This window comes from Choloepus didactylus, chromosome 17 (assembly GCF_015220235.1).
Source record: "Choloepus didactylus isolate mChoDid1 chromosome 17, mChoDid1.pri, whole genome shotgun sequence".
Lineage (NCBI taxonomy): Eukaryota > Metazoa > Chordata > Mammalia > Pilosa > Megalonychidae > Choloepus > Choloepus didactylus.
This window is the reverse complement of record NC_051323.1, coordinates 62,442,948-62,462,115: the sequence shown is the minus strand read 5'-3', so window position 1 is coordinate 62,462,115 and position 19,168 is coordinate 62,442,948. Positions and strand designations below refer to the sequence as shown.

The window sequence follows — 19,168 nt, the reverse complement described above, 5'->3', positions numbered from 1 at the left end:
AAATTAGTTTGTGGAAATATGATTATTGTAACTAGGAGAGTTGTGATAAGTTGTTAATAACCAAATAAAGGAGGTGTTTAATTGTTGCATGTGTATCATCTTTTGATTTATATAGTCATTTTTTTAAAATACTAAGCAGGGTATTCTTAGGTTTCCTAATAGAAAAAAATTATCGTAGAGAATATAGAAGTGGATCAAAATACATATGAAAACCTACTTTATAATAAGGATGGCATTTTAAATCACAGGGAAAAGAGGCATATTTAATAAATGGGGTTGACTTAATTGGCTGTCCATCTTGAAAAAAATTACATCCGAACTCATACTAGATGAAATGTAAATTCCATGTGGATCAAAGATTACGTTGTGAAAAAATAGAACGAAAACATGGGAACATATTGGACAGTATTGCGTATAACCTCTGGAACATGGGCGAGCTTCTTAGGGAAGATAGCAAACTGAAAAAGCCAAAGAGGAACAGATCGATATTTCTTTATAGAATTAAAAATATCAGTATTTCCCCTTTTAACCACATTCAAACATATAATTCAGTGCTGTTAATTATGTTCACTATATTGTGGAAGAAGGGACCATTATAGGTTGTATATATGCTACTAGAAAAAAAATTTAAAAAACAACAACATAGGACTGTACAACACAAACAGGGAACCCTAACATAAACCATGGACTGTAGTTAATGGTACAATTTTAATAGTACCCTTTCGTCAGTTGTAACAAGTGTATCACACTAATGCAAGCTGTTTATCATGGGGAGGGTGGGGATGTATGAAACCCTTTTTCTGCATGATTTTTCTGTAAACCTACAACTTCTCAAATAAAAAAAAATAAGTTAAAAAATCTGTATGACAAGAGGTATTAAATGATAAGTGACAAATTCAAAGAAAATATCTGTGACATATGACAAAGGGTTGATATTCATAATAGCCTAGAGTGCTTACAACTTGATAAGAAAAAGTTTATAGCAAAGGTTATATAGGCAAGATGCAAATAGTAATAAACATATTTTTAGTATGTTCAAACTCACTAAAACAGCAGGCACATACGGACTCTAACAAGGAATCATCATTTTTCTTGGGTTGGATTGGCGACATTTGAGGAGATCGATGAGTCCCACCACCTGGAGGGGGCTGGGCTGTGGGCACTCTCCTCCTGGGCAGGGGAGCTTGGATGGCCTCCGCTCCATGGGAAGTACACGGACAGTGTGTACCAGACTGCAGAGTGCACTGCCTTCTGACCCACTTTTACATCCTATTTGTATAAGCACCAATATGTACAGAGCCTGTACAAGGGTGTTTTATCGTAGAGTCCTAGTGGCAAAAGAGCTGACATTTCTCTAGTGCTTGCTGTGTGTCCAGCTGGTGTAATCCCCACCACAGCCTTATGAGGTGGGTACTGGTTTTATCTCCATTGGAAAGATGAAGAAACTGAGGCTTGGAGAAGTTAAATATCTAAGTCCTGAGTTTGTAGGGTTAGGTGGCAAAGCCAGGTTTGAACTTGGGTCAGCCCGTTAAGAGTCTGAATACCCATTTTCCAACTACAGATGAACGAATACATACACGTTGGTACTACCATGCTATGAAACATTATGTCATTCCTAAAAAGGATTGAGATAACTCTGTAAGTAGTAATTGGGGGTAGTTTTTTCCATATATTGTAAAGAGCAAAAAGCCAATTGAAAAGTCATTTAGCGTATGATCCCATTTTAGAGAAAATGTTCCAAACCCTCACCTCCCATTTATAAATATATGTATTCTCTGTATGAATGTATGGTCATAAAGTATGGAAGTTGCACATCAAACTGTCAATACTGATTACACCTTAGTAGTGTGGGACTGGTTGAAGGGAGGGAAAGATTATTAACTTTTTATTTATATATTCATGTAGAATCCCTTGGTTACAATGGATATATATTTCTTTTGTAGTTAAAAATTTTTTAAAAATAAAAAATAAACATTCTTTATGAGTCTTAATTTTAATCGTACACAGAGCTTTCTAAAAGGGACTAGGCATAGCATTTAATTGCTATGAATATATGTGCTTACTGTATGCCTGGAAATGGGCGAGATGATTTTGTGGTATGTGCCAGCGGTTCAGGGATTAATTAATAAAAACCAATTAATTAATGAAATAATCAAGGAAATTAATTCAACAGTTCGATATTGAGCGTCTACCCTATGACAGCTCTGGAGTAGGAAGTATTCAGCCTAAATGGGATTTGTGGGTAAATTGTAAGTTTAAGGTAAATAAAATGGGCATGTATTTACAAAGTACACTGTATTTCATTTTATATTTAAATTTAATGTAACATGTTGCTTTTGTTATTGCACATAAAAGAACATGCCCTTTGAATTTTTTTTTAACTAAGTTGTGTCAGTGTTTCATATAAAGGAGCAAATTGTTGGCAAAAGAGACACCTAGCACTTTTATGTAAAATAATTTAAACTAACCTCAATGATATTAAATTATGCATTTCTATTTAATTATAAACATAATGCATGCTTTGTAGAAATTTTGAGAAAACTAGTTAAGTTCCAAGAATGAGAAAAAAAGTTACTCATTCCACTGCCCAAAGGTTAGCCATTGTTAACATTTCGGTGTCCTTCTCTTCAATATAATTCCTCTCCATTTTTATTTTGCATCATGGAGATTAAATTGTGTTTATACATATATTTATCAATTATTAAATATACACATATAAACATACATATTATCCTTTGAAAAAACATTACTCTCCAAACATTTCTGCGTATTATTAAAAGTTTTTCATAAAAATCACTTTTCACTCCTGTGTAACATTCCATAATGCTTGTTGGTGGGTCTCAGTTTTTCGATCAGTCTTCTCCCCCAGTACTCCTCTTTCAGACCACTCAGCAGCACACTTGTGATTTCTTGCTCCGTGTCATCTGCCCACTAGAATGTCAGCTCAGTAGTTCTGGGACTCTCTCTGCTGTCCTCGTCACTGCCAGGTCCCCATGACTCTGCCCGGTATTGGTTGTAAACACTCTCTTTGTTGGAATCCCCCATTGTTGAACATTTAACCCCCCCCTTTTTTTTTTGCCAGTGTAACTATTGCTATAATAAAAACTGACTATTCCTGAATCTTTGTCTTATGGATTATTTCCTTATTAGACCTAGAATATTGACTTATTCATGACCTTTTAAACACATATTTCTAAAAGATTGAGAAGAAATGGCAAATAAGCTCACCAGAGACCTGCATAAGGGGAGGACAAAAGACCAGTTTAGAACCCAGGGGATGCTTTTTAATTTTTTTCTGTAAAATATGTGACTTGGGTAAAAAAATATTGGTACCACGACGTCAAGCTTCAGGTTAGGTGAAAATGTAGGTGATTAATTTCCATTTTGTGAACGTGGCCCCTTAATTTCATGGGGCATCGTCACCAGGGGCAGGAGGCAGGTGGGCAGGGGACAGTTGTTGACCGAGGGGCCTGGGGCTGGGAGGCCCGGGCTGCCAGGCACTGCTTTGCTTCAACGTGGTGTTGACCCCGTTCTGAGTGTGAAGCCCCAAAGCCTCTTTCCAGTACACCACCTCGCTCCTGGCACCCCAGTCTTGTGAAGACATGGGAAGCCACTCCATGAAAAGACCTGGGCTCCTTGGCAAATTTGGGAGATAAAAAGCTTTGGAGAATGTGTCAGTGGAGTTCTCTCCCTGCCACCTGTTTCTCTGCTTTCTGAAGAAGTGTCAGCTGCTGTTATAAATAAACCTGCCATTTCACACGTTAATACAGATGGAGCAGGTTGAGACCACTTCAGGGTGGTGGGGTTGACAGGCCATGTGCTCAGGTGGCTGTTAGTGGCCTGCTGGGGGACGAGGGATGGGAACCCATGGGGTCGGCTGGGGGTGCTTAGAGAGTCCAGGGGTGTGGGCAGATCTCCTTTCCCATCCTCATGCCTCGCCTCCCAGCCCACCCTCTAACCGGTAAACTCTGGTCCATCATCGCCAAAAGGGATTAAAGACCTCTTTACTTGTGGGATGGCAAGATCAGTTGATGGGGCGGCTCAGCAGACTGGCAAGCTCTACAATCACCCGGCCCACTCATGAGTGGGTGGGAAAATGCCCTCCACTGGAAGTGCTGGGGTAGGTAATGGGGACGAGGCAAGGCAGCTGGAAGTTCAGTGGCTGACGAGTGGCTTAATGACTGTATTCTTACGGCCTAATTTAGAAGCGAAACTCAGAGGAAAGGGGCAGATAGTGACCTTTGTATGTTTCTGTTTAAGCGATTAATTTGGCAGTGTTTACGATATGAGAATAATGAGGAAGAGGAATAAAGAGGAAGGGACATTCCACTAGGACACACAATGCAAAACAGTCTCTTTACACCGAGACTCTTGATCTCCTGTCCTGGACAATCTTCTCACAACTAATAAATAAGGAAGGAAAAACCAAAGCTTTAATTTTGCAGTTTCTTTCTATTCCAAAATTGCCATCAAGGCTAAAATCCAGTGGCCAGTGCCAGTTTTTGGGTTTTGGTTCTCAGTAGAGGATGGAAGATTAGAGACTTGGTCTTTGTGGCAGGGTTCACTAAAAATAGGATCAAATGCTTTTCCTTTGGTTGTGCGTGTCTCCCATTTGTTACCCACCTCCAGTGTCACTTCCCCCATTGACCAGACCAGGCAAAGAGGTCAGTTGCTGCTGGCTGCAAGTTTAACTTTAAAATAACCTGGGGGTGCTGTCTCTTTGGCTAGAGTTTTGTGGCTTTGGATAGGTTTATTGGAGTTGAGTATTGCTAAGCAGCCCTTGGGCACTGTATTGCGTGTTGAACAGCCATGGGAAATGATGAAGCCCTTTAAGGTTTGACTATATTTAACAGTTACTTTTAACTCAGGTTTGTAGATGTTTTGCCTCCCTCCATCAGGAATCTTTTTCTGGTGTGTGGTTCTGTGTGTGCTTGGTTAGCCAGCCCAAAATTCCCTTTGGAGGAGCGGGAAGTCACATAATGTATTATGCTTCTTGGACCCTCACTGCATTTTGTCAGTTGGTGTTTCTGAGCTTTTAAGACCTTTGTATTTTGAAAGGACAAAAACTATTCCAGAAGAAGATGTCACGTTTTTCCAAGGTCCACCCCTGAACCTCCCAAAGCTTGCCATCCACTTCACTGCAGGCATGCCATGTGCATTCCTTGTTTCCTTCTCCCCACTTGGGCCAAAAGTAAAATGGGGTAAGGTAAACATACACACACTCAGACAAGAGTCTTGAGGGCACCTTTTAAGTCTCTTTGCATCAGAGAGCTGGTAAACCTGGCTGCTTTCTGCTAAATAGAATCACAGCGATGACGATGATGACAACGATGATGACGATGATGGTAGCTAAGTTTATAGTTTGCTTACTCTCTGCTGGGAACTTCTCTAAGTGCTTTGCATACTTTAACTTACTAAGTTTTCAAAACAGCTCCATCAGATAGATAGCATTATTACCCTCGCTGTTATAGCTGAGGACACTGAAAAGGTTAAATGGGGTTGGCTATGCCTGACTCAGCCTGACTGCAGCGTGCATGCTTTGTAAGTGCTGTGCCGTCATGAATCCAGAAACAACCCAGACCCTCTTTTGTGTGAAGCCCTTCCACAATGCACTGCTGGACAGTTTTGCCTCTTGCTGTGTGCTTATTTTGTGTGATCTGAACTTTCAGTTTTCATCAGATGCCATTAATAAGAGTATGATGTCACTGGCCAAAGAGCTGTCCCAGATTTCTAAAAGAGATTCCACAACCTTCCGGAATCTAAAAAGGATCATGAAACATTGCTTTCTTTGGGGTCAGAGATGTCCTGCCTCCTCTTATGGAAACTCTTTTCCAGATTTTAACCCTAACAAGGAGAGAACATTTTTTGGAAAAAAACGAACTATTTGATCCTTAGAGTGCAGCCAGTAGGTTTAAGATGTTGATGGGGATATTTGAGTTTCCCAAGCTTGGGTACCACACTCATTTTCCAAAGCACTTTTCGCCTCTTTTGCTTAATGGGCAGCAAAGGAGTCCTCTGTTGGCATGGGGGCTTTTGGGGAGCGAGGCCCCCGGAGCCCTGGGTCTGCTGAGTCCTGGGGCTGGTATGGTTTGCATCAGGGACCCTAACTCTGGATGATGCATCTTCAGAGTCTGAAGAGCTGGTTAGCGATGAGCCAGGAGGCCACACGGTTCCAAAGTACTCAGTGTGCAGGGCAGTCATAAAACCTCTGGCAATAATAACCAGACACTTGGGACTTCATGTCATCCGGCCCTGGTGACTCGTTTTCTACACAATGATTATAAAAAGATGAATTGACTCATTTATTTATGGGAGCATTTCAGCTTCCAGCTGCCACACACCTGTTGTGGGCCGTGGACGGGGACTTCCCTTTGTGTGTGTTTGGGAGGTGGCTTCTTCGGTAGTGCTCTTCCCGAGGAGAATTTCCACGAACAGTACAATAAACCGTGCTTTGGTCTGAGGGGCTTAGATCTGCCTCAGTAACATCTGCAGAAGAAGCTGACATGTCAAGAAGCCTCCTGGATTCTCATTCTATGTGCAGAAGCGACATGGAGTTGCAGCCCATCTTTGGAAGGAAATAAGGGCCTTTAAAACTTTGTAACATGCAGGAGCCTCTTAATGCTTAGGTTCATTTCAGGACGATGTTTGCAGGAGGGGATGCAAAACAGGTCTATGTTTTTATAAGCACAACCCATAGTGACCCACCACAAGCAATTAGTTACCTGCTACTACTTTTTGATCATAATATCCCTCAATGCGTGGTGGAGGCAGTAGAGTGTGGGGGTTAAGGGTGTGGACTTCAGGGATGATCTGGGGTGGGTTCCAATACCACTCCTGCCTCTTATTACTAACGACTCTGGGCAATTGCTTAACTGCCCAGTGCCTCAATTTCTTCACCTGTAAAATGGGTATAATAACAATACTCAATGAGTTAATATGTGGAAAGGACTTAAAATACTGCCTGGCACATAGTGAGCACAGCATGGGCTAGCTATTATTGTTATCATTTTGATGATATAGGAATTATTGGTTGATCAACCCTCATTCCTTGGTGTACAATGAAAAGTAGGAATTCTCTATAGCTCTCAGTTTTTAGAGATAAGGTAGCTGGGCAGTTCGCATGAAAGAATGTGAGATCTGAACTTGATTTTTCCTGTAAGAGTGATTAAAATTTGATATCTCTCTCTCTCTCTCACGCACACACACACATTCTTCCATCAAAAAGTGACGCGAAGGGCTCGGGTCAGGCCCTAGATTGGGCTTCCCTCCCTGGATTGAGGCTTTCTGGATGACTCCTTGATTCCGAGAGGGGTTTCAGTTTTGTTTTTCAGACCTGCCCCCAGATATTTATTGCCAAGCTCCACTGCCTGCCCCCGAGCCAGCCTCAACTCTGCTCGTCCCCACCCACTTCGTTCTACTGCGTGTCCTGGTGTTTATTGCCTTTCAGTTCCACTCAGCTTCCCTTTCTGTTTTCTATCATCTGAGACTTTCTTTACAAGAGTCCTGTGACTCACCACTGAAGAAAGGTTATTTCCAAGAAATAAAATCACGTGCTTACAGGAACTTGTGAGCACAGAGTCTTGGAGGGGTCATTAGCCAGCACATGACAAAACAAACACAGTTCAGGAGTCTCCAGGGAAAGTACAGGCTGCTCTGCCCGTGAAGTTCTCTTTAGTCCTCGAAGCTTGCGTCACATGGACCTGCTCAGAGTTGTCTTTTGTCTGTGACAGAGCAGTCATTACCAGCTAATATTTTTACCTTTGGTCTAAGAAATGCATAGGAGTCTGTGTCTTTTCTTCAGTCGGTAATTTTATCACAAAATTCCTCCCAGCTACATCTATAAATTATACTTATATAAATTTTTGGATATTGAGATCCCACTAGTATTATTTTTTAAATAAGAGAATTTCATCTCTCCTCATGCTAAGGTAAAGGTGAAGATTTGAAATCATCCTCATTTCCTCGGAATTATATCTGCAATGTCTTTTATAAACAATGGCTTTGAACTGTTTGGTGTTGCAGCCCTGTTTGAGAATCTCATGGATGCTATGGACTGTCCATCAAAAAGATACGTAAAGTTTCAGGGAATCCACACTCCTCTACGTTCACCCTGTTGGGAACTGAATCATGTCCCCAGCAAAACATATGTTCAGGTCCCAACCCCTGGTCCTGTAAATTGGACCTTTGAAGATGTTATTAGTTGAGGTGTGCCAAAAGTGATGGGAGTGGGCCGTAATTCAATATGGCCAAAGTCCTAATAAATAAAGGGAATTGGGCATGGAAAAGGGAGACACCATGGGGAGCAATCATAAGCTGGAAGTCACGGGACCCAGAAGAGAAAGGAGAAGATGCCACCACGTGCATTGTCATGGAACCCTAAAGATTGTGGGCCAGACAGAAGATACCAGCCTTCTGACCTCTGATATGTGAGCCGATAAATTCTGGTTGTATGGTATTTGTTTTAGCAGCTGAAAAAATAACACAACCTTCTAGGGGTTCATGGGCTCCCGTCTGAGAACCCTGTGATGCTAACTAGTTAAATAAAAAACTTTAGACATTTTTTTCTTTCATTTTCTACTGTAGGTCATTTGCGTTTTGTGAACTTGACTACTGATTTTTGACAGAGGAGACTTTAGAAAACATATAGTGATTTATTTAAGTTTGTTTTTATTGAGGAAAGCCCAGTTCTCTTTAAGGGTCAGGATCAGTTGGGACCGCCAGAATCCTTGAGTTGCAAGTGACAGAAACTTAAACTACCTTGTGCTAAAAGAAAAGAAAAAACTTCATTCTCTCCCACGACTAACAAGTCCAGCTGGATGCAGAGGGTCAAATGTTGCCTTTAGGGATTTGCTTCCCCCCATGTCCTGGCTCTGCTTTGTTTCCTGGCAGGCTTTCCCATATGGATGCAAGGTAGCCACCAAGAGAATTGGTGTTTTCCCTACAGAGAGGGGACTTTTCCTTCTAGTGGTTCAAGTAGAAGTCCCAGGACTCACTTGGATCATGTACCTCTGATAGGGTCATGTGGGGGCACAACTGATTGTCAGGAACACATGCCCAGCCCTGTTGTGGGATAGGGGTGTGTGTGTAGGGGGATCAGGGTCCAGGTCAATCCCCCATAAACCTTATGAACCAAAAAAAGTCAAGGAAGAAACACGAATGGAAGGATGCTGGGCAGCAAACCTGGTCTCGACTGCATTTACCCACATGGTCTCTTTGCCTGCTGGGTTTCTCTCTTTCTTTCTCTCTTCTTAAGTCTCCGTTTCTTCTCTTTTTGTCTCATTTTTTGAGCTCTCAATGTCTGGGCCTAGCCGATTAATTCATAATTGAATGTTTTAATACTGTCCAGGGTGGTTTAATACTGTCTAGGCTGTAGATACATATCTGTAGAACGATGATGCCACCTGCATCTTTGCTTTGGAGAATAATTGAGAGTGCACGTCTGAGCCTGCCCCCATAGGAGACAATTGTGAAGTCTTCATTTTTAACCCCTTCTTCCTTCCCCTTCCCATACATCTCAGTTTGCCCAGCTGCTATGAGAAATACCACACAATGCAGTTGGCTTAAACAATGGGAATTTATTGGCTTATGGTTTTGAGTCTAGGAGAAGTCCAAAATTGAGGCATCGGCAAGTCAATGCTTTCTCCTCGAAGACTGGGGCATTGTGGGTATGGCTGCCAGCGATCCTTGGTGTTCTTGGCTTGTATCCCTCCCTCATGACACATGGTGATACACTTTCCTTTCTCTCTCGGGTTCCTTTGACCTCTGGCTTCTGACAATAGCTAGCTTCCTTCCTTCCTTCCTTCCTTCCTTCCTTCCTTCCTTCCTTCTTTCCTTCCTTCCTTCCCTTTCTAACTCTTTCTCTCTTTCTCTCTTTCTCCCTTTATAAGGCCTCCAGTAATCCAAATTAAGACACACCCTCTTTCAGTTGGGCCACACCTTAACTAAAAATAACCTCTTTATATGTCTTTCTGTCTCCTCTGCTGCCTTTGTCTGGGGCAGCTTGGAGCAATGGCTGTCCTTAGAGCCAAGCCCCCTGGTGATCTGAAGTGGCTAATCAAAAGCAGCGATCAGCACTCAGACCATATACCCCTGGATCTTGGGGAACTGGGTCTTTATGGTCCACTCTGGCACCAGCAAACTGTGAGGTTGAGGGATGGGTGGTGGTTGTCACCATGCAGAGAGTGTAAATCACTGGTGTTTACCACAGTTTACCATCCTCTTCCTCCCACGCTTCCTGGGATGCTGCACAATGTTCGATTGGGCTCCGGAGTTTTGAAATAGTTAATTCAGATGGTTCCTGCCTGTTTACTAGTTGTTCTGGTGGAGGGACTGATTCCTGGAGCTTCCTGCTCCGCCATCTTCCTATAGTTCTCTCCTCTGTACATATTTTTGAGACAGTTACCATAACAAAATTCTAGCAAGCCATGAGAGGGAGGGATGGATGACAGTGAAAGGAGGGAGAAAAAAGACTATTCTGGGAATTCGGAATGGGAGTTGATTCCTGAAAGGCCACTCTCCTTGGGAGCCAGTTTAGCCTAGGTATCAAAATTCTCGGGAACCCTTGTTGCTTTTGAGCTCCATCTTTCTCTCCCTGGCTTTTGACGACTCACCTGCGGACTGTCAGGGATGAAATTTCTTTCCTCTTTCCTGTTCTACTAGAGGACTTGGGTGCTCTGAAGTTCTTCATGATGATCAGTTTTCTTTAAGCCATGGCAACTGCGATTTGCAGAACGGGCTATCACCCACGTGTGTCTGGCACTGTTGAAGTTTTGGTAATGATGGCGGTGACAGTGGCACAACATTGTGAATGTAATTAACACCACCGAATCATATATTTGGAAGTGGTTAAAATGGGAAATTTTAGATTGTTTCTGCGTTACCAAAATAAAAATTAAAACAAAACAAAACCCTAGAACTGTACAACACAAACAGTGAACCCTAATGTACACTATGGGTTACAGTTAATAGTATAGTTATAGTAATATTGTTTCATTAGTTGTAACAAACGTATCATGCTAATACAAAGTGTTTCTTATAGGGAAACCTATCTGTGTTTGGGGATATACGGGACTTCGAAACATTCTGCATGATTTTTTAGTAAACCTACAACTTTTCTAATTAAAAAAATAGCGTAAGTGCCCCCCAAAATCTTCTTCCAAAATGTATGAAGGCCATCATTTTCTTCACATCTGACACACAGAAATGCAGACCTGGAGGGGTGCAGGGAAATGGGAGGGAGAAGAGGAGTAGGGGGTTACTAAAAGAGACTAGCAGAGAGGAAGAGGAGTGGGGAAGAGGGAGACAGACAGCCCGGGAGTGAGAGGGGGAGGAAGATTGATGCAAGTGGCTGATAAAAGGTTAAGCACAGTTCAATAAAAAATGATCAGACTAATGAGTGCACCCTTTAAAAAATGGCAATCTGCAGTGGGAAGATAAAAGCAGGGTTGAGTTTCCTGCGAGATATGCTATTCACTTTTTAGTTTCTTCCTTATTTCGGCAAGGTTTTTAAAAAACCATGCTGTGTTTAGGTGTGTCAATATGGTCCCATTCCTTAAAAGCCCCCAGTTCTTCCAATGCAGATGGTTGTTTAAACTTTGGCAGTTTTCCTTGCTTAATTAGACAAATAGTGATGTTAAAAATAATTTTGGAGTTTTGAAACAGCCTTTGAGTGCAGCAAGTAAAACTCGAACCCATCTGACTTGTGTACGATAAACTAGCGTCAAGGAGATTCCAAGCATCCGATGGGTAGCAATAGCATGTCAGTTGATTGGTTCTCCAGTGGGTGCCAGGTTTTAAACAGAGCCTTATTTAGACCCCAAGAGAGGAAGGGAGGGGTCGAGGCATCACATGAACGCTGATCTGAGGAACATGTTTAACCAAGAAGGCGTGAGTCATCCTTCTGGGTTCGTGATGAAATCCAAATGTGAGATTTGCAGCCTGCATGGGGGATGTCAGACCAATCATTTGAAACGGGAAAGAGGCAATTTGCCCCTCTCCCTATATCCGATCAGTCATGTGATCGCACTTGCATGCTGTTTCCTATTACTGTTTCCATGGACGAAGGAGGCCTGTGAATTTGACTGCCCAAGCTGTGTGTGCCCTGTGGTCAGCTGTTGAAATATGTTTATTAAACTGAGGGAGAAAATGTGGACTCTTGGCATCAGTGTTAGACTGTGGTTTGCAAGTGCTCTCTGTTTTGCTTCCAGCTGTGACCTTGCATTGCTGTTTTGACCTTGAGAAAAGGAATTTGGATCTCTTACACATTGGGACAAGAATCTTGCTAACTAGAGGAAAAGTCCTTGTAGGGAGCAGAGCTTAATGGCTGAGTTTCCAGTATCTTCTACTCACTGCTTATGAGACGCCTGGGATGGAGGAGGTTTAGCATGGGTTAGTGGGATGTTCAGCTCTCAGGTGGTAACTTGGTGGAATGTTCCTGAACGTGGCTGGGCCTGACAGGGCTTGTCCCTTTAGGTCTGGAATTCAGTCAGGTGTTTGTACCTTTTTGCCCAGTGGCATATGTTGTGCAGAGCATTTTTCTCCTACTTGTGCGAAACATATTCAAAGGTAAGAACTTGGCACACAGCTCTTGTAAAAATAATTTTTACAAGCTTTTATTATTTCATTCTGTCAATCTCTTTGATGGTTCCTTCTCCCCCATGTGTGGTGGAGTAACCCTGTCTGGCCACATCTCTCTCTCTTTGTCCTCTTTGCACATGTCAGTCACGAGGATGCCTTGTGTTCCAGAACATTCCATGGAGGTTTCATAACTCCGTATGTCTGGCCTTGCCGTTTCTCTGTGGAATCCGTACCAACTTCCATCTCATCTTCTCTTCCCACCTCTCCCTCCTCCCAACACACATGGTATCTCTTCTGTGAAGACTTTATCCCCCCAAAGAGAATTAGCCAATACTTTGTCATACCTTTGCTGCTACCTGTGAGTCTCCTGCTTTTTAAGCAGTTACCACCCTGGACATGCCCACTATCGATGTCTCTATCCCCCTGGACCGTAAGTTCCCCGAGGGCGGGGATGTGTGCTGTGCTCACCTGACCTGAGTCTATCTCAGGGAACACCGAATGGTGGGTTCTCACTAACTGCTTATCGTATGTGTGTGTGCCGAGCACATGGTGGGCGTTCTTCCTTTTACATGTTGCCTTTCCCTCGTGGACATGTGGGTTCCTTGAGAGGAGGGCCTGTGACTTCCTTGTCTCCATTCCTGGAATATACTCACAAGTCCATAAATATTACTTGTTGAATTATTGGGATATGCTTTTGGAGTGTGTGTGACGTAGCCCTTGGCAGAACGAATGTACCTCATAAAATAGTGAGGGGGTTACAGAAATTGTGCTGCGGTTAGAAAGACCTGGACTCCAGACATTTGTGTTTTTCAGATCATTTACAAGAGGTTCCAGAGTGGGTAAAAGAGTCTGAAAACCACTTGCTTGATTCCAGACCAACCCTGTTTCCAAACTTCAGATTTTCTATGACAAAATTCATAACACAACTTCAATATCTTATTTACAGTATTTTTTTAGGTAGAGCCATGCGTTCGCCATTACTTCCTAAGTTGTTTGAAAGCAGGTATCACTGTAGGGCTTTGCAGAGTGCTTTGAATGTAGAACATTCCATACATGTGGGCTGAAAGTGATGGAGGATGTGCAGTGATGTCAGGGACTAATTATTACAGCAGTTATTTCATGACTCTTAGTGTTGCCATGTTCTTTTTCATTAAGACAACTTTATCAGTTGTATTTATTGAGTGTGTGTGGAGTGAGCACGCTGTGCCAGGTGCTGTGTACAGAAGGGACATGAGCTATGGCCACCATTCTCTAATTGTAGAGTCAAAACCTGGGGTGCTCCAGGCTGCTCCCACGTGTGCCTTTTCTCCAGCAGCTCCCCCTTTCTCCATACCTCTGCCTGGCCAACTCCCTCATTTCCTTCGGGTCTTAACTCACGTCTCACCTTCTCATCGAGGCTTTCCTAAGCACACCCATGCTAGAGCTGACTGTGTTCCCACCCCTGCTCTCCACCCCTGCCCCCGTCTCCTGCTCCGCTGGCTGAAAGCTTTACCCTACAGACTTTGTCTGTTTTGTTTCCTCCTCTCCCCTAGCATCGGAAACATCCACAGGCCTATAGTAGGAGCTCAATAAATATTTGATGAATGAGCAAATCAGTGTTTTATTTTAGGTTTACCTAACAGTCTAGCAAGGTGAAGTTTGAAAATGTGGAGGGCCCATCGACAAAAAGAATTACGGTAGAGAGAGGGGATGTGTCTGCATAGTCTATGGGTTTGTGTCGCCAGAGCTTCCCAGGTGTTTTAGTCCAGAGATGAAACTCAAATACACGTGAACAGCAAGCAGAGTGGCAGTGAAAATCATCTGTGGCAGGTTTGGTCTTTGGAACCTCAGTCCACCCTAGGTCCTCTCTCCAGCCGGCCGTGTGCTTGGGGTGGCTCTTGCGCACTCCTTGGTCCCCTAGAAAAGTTCTTTAGGTCACCAATGTGCTCTCCAGTCTGTGTCCTCCTTAGGGTTTACCTGCTTGCTGCCCTGCAGCCACAGCTGATGCTGGGTCACGGGGTAATGCTGGACACTGTGACCTAGGTTGTGTGGTTCTCCACTGCACCTCATGGTTCCTCCAGTGCCTGTTGACCTTGGCCTTGGTCACCTGAGGACAGATCCAGACTGCTGATGGTGGGGAGTCCCCCTGCTGTTTCTTTAGTTTCACTTATTCACTGAGTCATTCATAGAAATGCTCATTTTCCTGAGCACTCACCATGATAAAATGCCATGGGAATTCTAAGACAGGAGGACTGATCTGGAAAGACTTCATGGAGAATTAGACTTTGAACCTGGCTTTGAGGATGGGAAGGATTTACACATTCAGAACTTGGAGGAGGGCCTCACAGGTGCATGATCAGAATACACAAAGGCACAGAGTTGGCAATTACAGGATGTGCTTGGCTAGAACATGGGATAAGTCAAAAAGAGCAAGCAGTTGGAGATCAACCTGGACATGTAGACCGGTATTAGATTGTGGAGGGCTTTAAATGCCCAGCTAAAGAGTTGATACTTTATTTGGAACATAATGGGAAGCTGTTGAAAGTTTTTGAGGAGGTAAAGAGGAAAGGATAATCATAATTGTGGTGTGTATCCCCATGCAAATTAATGTGATTGATGCCAGAGGGTTGGAATGTTTAGAGAATGAACCTACAGTAGTTTGGGAAAGGGGTAGTTTAATCATAAACAGATTTTGCAGGAAAGGAGCAATTCTTCCTACAGAGGTGGTGCTCTGCTGCTCTGGGTGGAGAATGGTTCACATAATGGGAGGAGGGTGGGCTGTGCACAGGAAGTGGTGGGCAGATCTGATGTGTGCACAGAGAGCAGGAATGCTTTGCAGAATGCCACGTATAAAGGACCCAATGAATGGTCGTTGTAGGACTGAAGGGGTTCTGTAGGAGATGAAGGCAATCAGCAAGAATGGTGCAATTCATAGGAGGCTCTGGTTAGGCAAAGACAGGACTCTGATCTGAGGCAGGCAGCAATTCAGTGCCATTCAGTGCCAGATGTTATTAAAATAACGGTGACTTGCAAAAGTAGGTATAGGATAGACAAGAGGGTCTCAGATTTGTGCATGGATTAGAATCATCTGGAGGGCTTGTTAAAACAGATTCTGATTCTGAGGGCCGGGGTGGGCCCTGAGAATTTGCATTCTAACAAGTTCCCAGGTGATGCTGATGCTGCTAGTGTGGGGGCCGTGCTTTGAGACCCAGGGTGATAAATTAAAATAGGGAGTTGCTTGATTGGTGGAGATTGTCAGTATCTTATGTTGACAGTGTTGTGGGCCTGGCTTGGAGAGAAAGGAGGGGGCTGGGTTTTTTTTGTTTTTTTTTTAATTAAATTCAGTTTTATTGAAATATATTCAAATACCGTACAGTCATCCATGGTGTACAATCAGCTGTTGACAGCATCATCATGAAATTGTGCATTCATCACCCCAATCCATCTTTTTTTACATTTTCCTTACACCAGAAAGAATCAGAATAAGGATAAAAAATAAAAGTAAAAAAGAACATCCAAATCACCCCCTCATCCCACCCTATTTTTCATTCAGTTTTTTGTCCCCATTTTTCTGCTCATCCACCCATACACTGGATAAAGCGAGTGCGATCCACAAGGTTTTGACAATCACACAGTCACCCCTTGTAAGCTACATTGTTATACAATCGTCTTGAAGAGTCAAGGCTACTGGGTTGGAGTTTGGTAGTTTCGGGTATTTACTTCTAGCTATTCCAATACACTAAAACCTAAAAAGGGTTATCGATATAGTGCGTAAGAATGTCCACCTGAGTCACCTCTCGACTCCATATGAAAATCTCTCAGCCACTGAAAGTTTATTTCATTTCATTTTGCATCCCCCTTTTGGTCAAGAAGATGTTCTCAACCCCACGATGCCAGGTCCAGATTCATCCCCAGGAGTCATATTCTGTGCTGCCAGGGAGATTTACACCCCTGGGAGTCAGATCCCACGTAGGGGAGAGGGCAGTGAGTTCACTTGCCAAGGTGGGTTAACTAGGGAGAGAGGGAGAGGGTTGGGTTTTACAACAGCTTTAAACTTTCGGTGTTAGTAATAGAATTTATTTCACAAATAACAGCGGCATTTTTATACAGGTGAAAACTAGCCTTTCCTTAGAGCTGTTCTCTGTAGGAGGGATTTTGGCACACTTGTGGTGAAAAAGCAAATTTAATTAATTTACAATATCAAAGAGGGTCATGGCTTTATATCATAATTACTTTTCCTCCAAGAACTCTGCTCGGTAAAATGAATACCACATTTTAAAATTTGTAACCACATTAGAAAGTGAGAAAAAAATTCGGGGTTCTACTCACAGAAGTGTAGATTTGGAAGGAAACCCAGGGACCGCCTAATGACCAACCACTCAGTTTACAGATGGGGAAACTGAGGCCTAAGGTGGTTTAATGACTTGACTCATGTCACCTGGTTTGTGAAAAAAGGTGAAGTCAGTAATCTGACTCATGTATCATTTCTCCTATGCCTTGTTCCTTTTGCTTTGTGTTGTTTGATGTACTATCAGAGAGTGATTTGTGGGTATGAATGAATGCATGTAAAGTTAAGACAATGCTTCAAAAACAGTATCTATATTATTTAGCCATAAAAAGGAGTGAAATGTCAGTTCATGCTAAGCATGGATGAACTGAAAACTCTATGCTAACTGAAAGAAGGGCACAAATTGTATGATTCCATTTATATGAAATGTCCAGAATAGACAAATCCATAGAGACAGAAAGTAGTTAGTGGTTGCTGGGAACTGGGAGAAGAGGAGAATGGGGTGTGAATGCTAATGGGTTTGGGATTTCTTTTTGGGGGGATGGGGATGTTCTAAAATTGATTGTGATGGTGGTTGCACAATTCTGTGAATATACCCAAACCATGGAACTGTCTGTACACATTAAATGGATGAAATTTATGGAATGTGAATTATAGCTCAACAAAAATGATAATTACAAAAAAAGTTATTCACTTTCTAAGGATAACAGAAAACCAATTCCTTATTTGAAAACTTAAATAAAAGGAAATAATCAAGAATTTATTCTGATTTTCCTATATGTGAACTTTAATAGTGGGTTACTAAATGGTAGATGAGGGATAGCTTCTCTTTAAAATATTATTTCAGTTTATAAATTAAAATGAAATATAGAACATTACCGTTTTGCAACCTATATTAATGGGTCTAGGTGTTGTGTATCAATGGCTGCTAACATGAAAGTGGGAAAACCAGATACGTACATCCTGATGAAAGAGCAAAATACCACCTTCTAGCTTTGTCAGAGGGCTCAAATCTGTCTTGTTAAGCTCTGAATCCGTAGCAAGCGTTAGTGAGGCTCTGGAACAACTAGAAATCTCAGACATTGCTGCTATGGGTATAAATTGGTATAGCCACTTTGGAAAAAACTGTTTTTTTGTTATCTACTGAAGTTTAACATTTATCTACCCCGTGACCCGGCGATTCTTCTCCTAAGTATATCCCCACGGTAATGAATATGTTTATCCTCCAAAAGACATGAATAAGAGTGTTCCTAGTGACTTTGTTATAATAACCCCAAACTGGGAACAATCAAATGTCCATTCACAGGTGAGTGGATAAATAAGTTGTGGTATAGTCATTCAATGGAATATTACGTAACAATAACAATAAAAATGTGCAAATGACCTCTGTATACATAATATGGATGAATCTTACACACAGTATGTTGGACAAGAGGAGCAGACCACAAAAGTTATGTGAAGTTTAAGAATGGGCCAACTAATGTGGTTAACGCATTCCAACTAGTGCTAAACTTTGGGTGAGGGAGAGTGGGTATTGACCGGGAAGGGACATAAGAGAACATTCTGGGTTTTGGAAATTTTCTGTATATTGGACTTAGTGCTGATTACATTGCCTGCACATATGTAAAAATTCATTGAACTTTATTTACTGAATGTATGTGTACCTCAGAAAAAAAGTATAAATAAAAAATAATAAGATTAAATATCAACTCCCCAAAAAGTATCTGTTCATACCCTGTCTTGCTCCAAACAAGGGTTTCGGATGGAATGTGACTCCTGTGTAATAAACACAGTCATACTTAACGATGGCCGCCTCCATCACACACTGGTTACCATGTTCTGTATTCCTCATTGTTGGAGAATTTTGTTCCCAAGACCTCGAGAATTGTCAGTTTATTTCTGTTCATGGGCTACTGCTGTTCTTGTTTTGTTGTTGCAGGAAAGGGGCCAGCCAGCTCTTAATGATCACTCCCTATGTGTGTGTGTGTGGGGTGTTATCTTGAGGTGTGGCCATTCAATGGTGCCTGGCTCAGGGCTCACTTCCAGCCCAGTGGTCTCCATGGAGCTCAGCCTCCTTCTTGCTGCGACCATCTTTTCCAACCCTTGCTTTGCTTCTGCCTCCTGAGGGCCAGGAAGAGAACGAAGGAATTGCATTCATTTGTTGTGAGAGAGTAGCCTGTCTGCTTTCTGTAAATGAAAGATTATTACTAGGGTTTCAAAACATCAATCTTTCTTGCAGGGCGTAGTGCAATGGCAGGGCATGTGACACTTATGCATTTTCATAGATGCTACACTTATTTAGCTGTGAAGTCAGGTGAACAAATA

The 19,168-nt window shown here is 42.4% G+C and overlaps 1 protein-coding gene across 2 annotated transcripts in view; it reads left to right on the top strand.

Annotated features, from left to right (window-relative positions):
• RASA3 (RAS p21 protein activator 3) overlaps positions 1-19,168 on the top strand; it is a 212,021-nt gene that overhangs the window by 33,831 nt on the left and 159,022 nt on the right. The gene's annotated exons all lie outside the window — the stretch shown is intronic.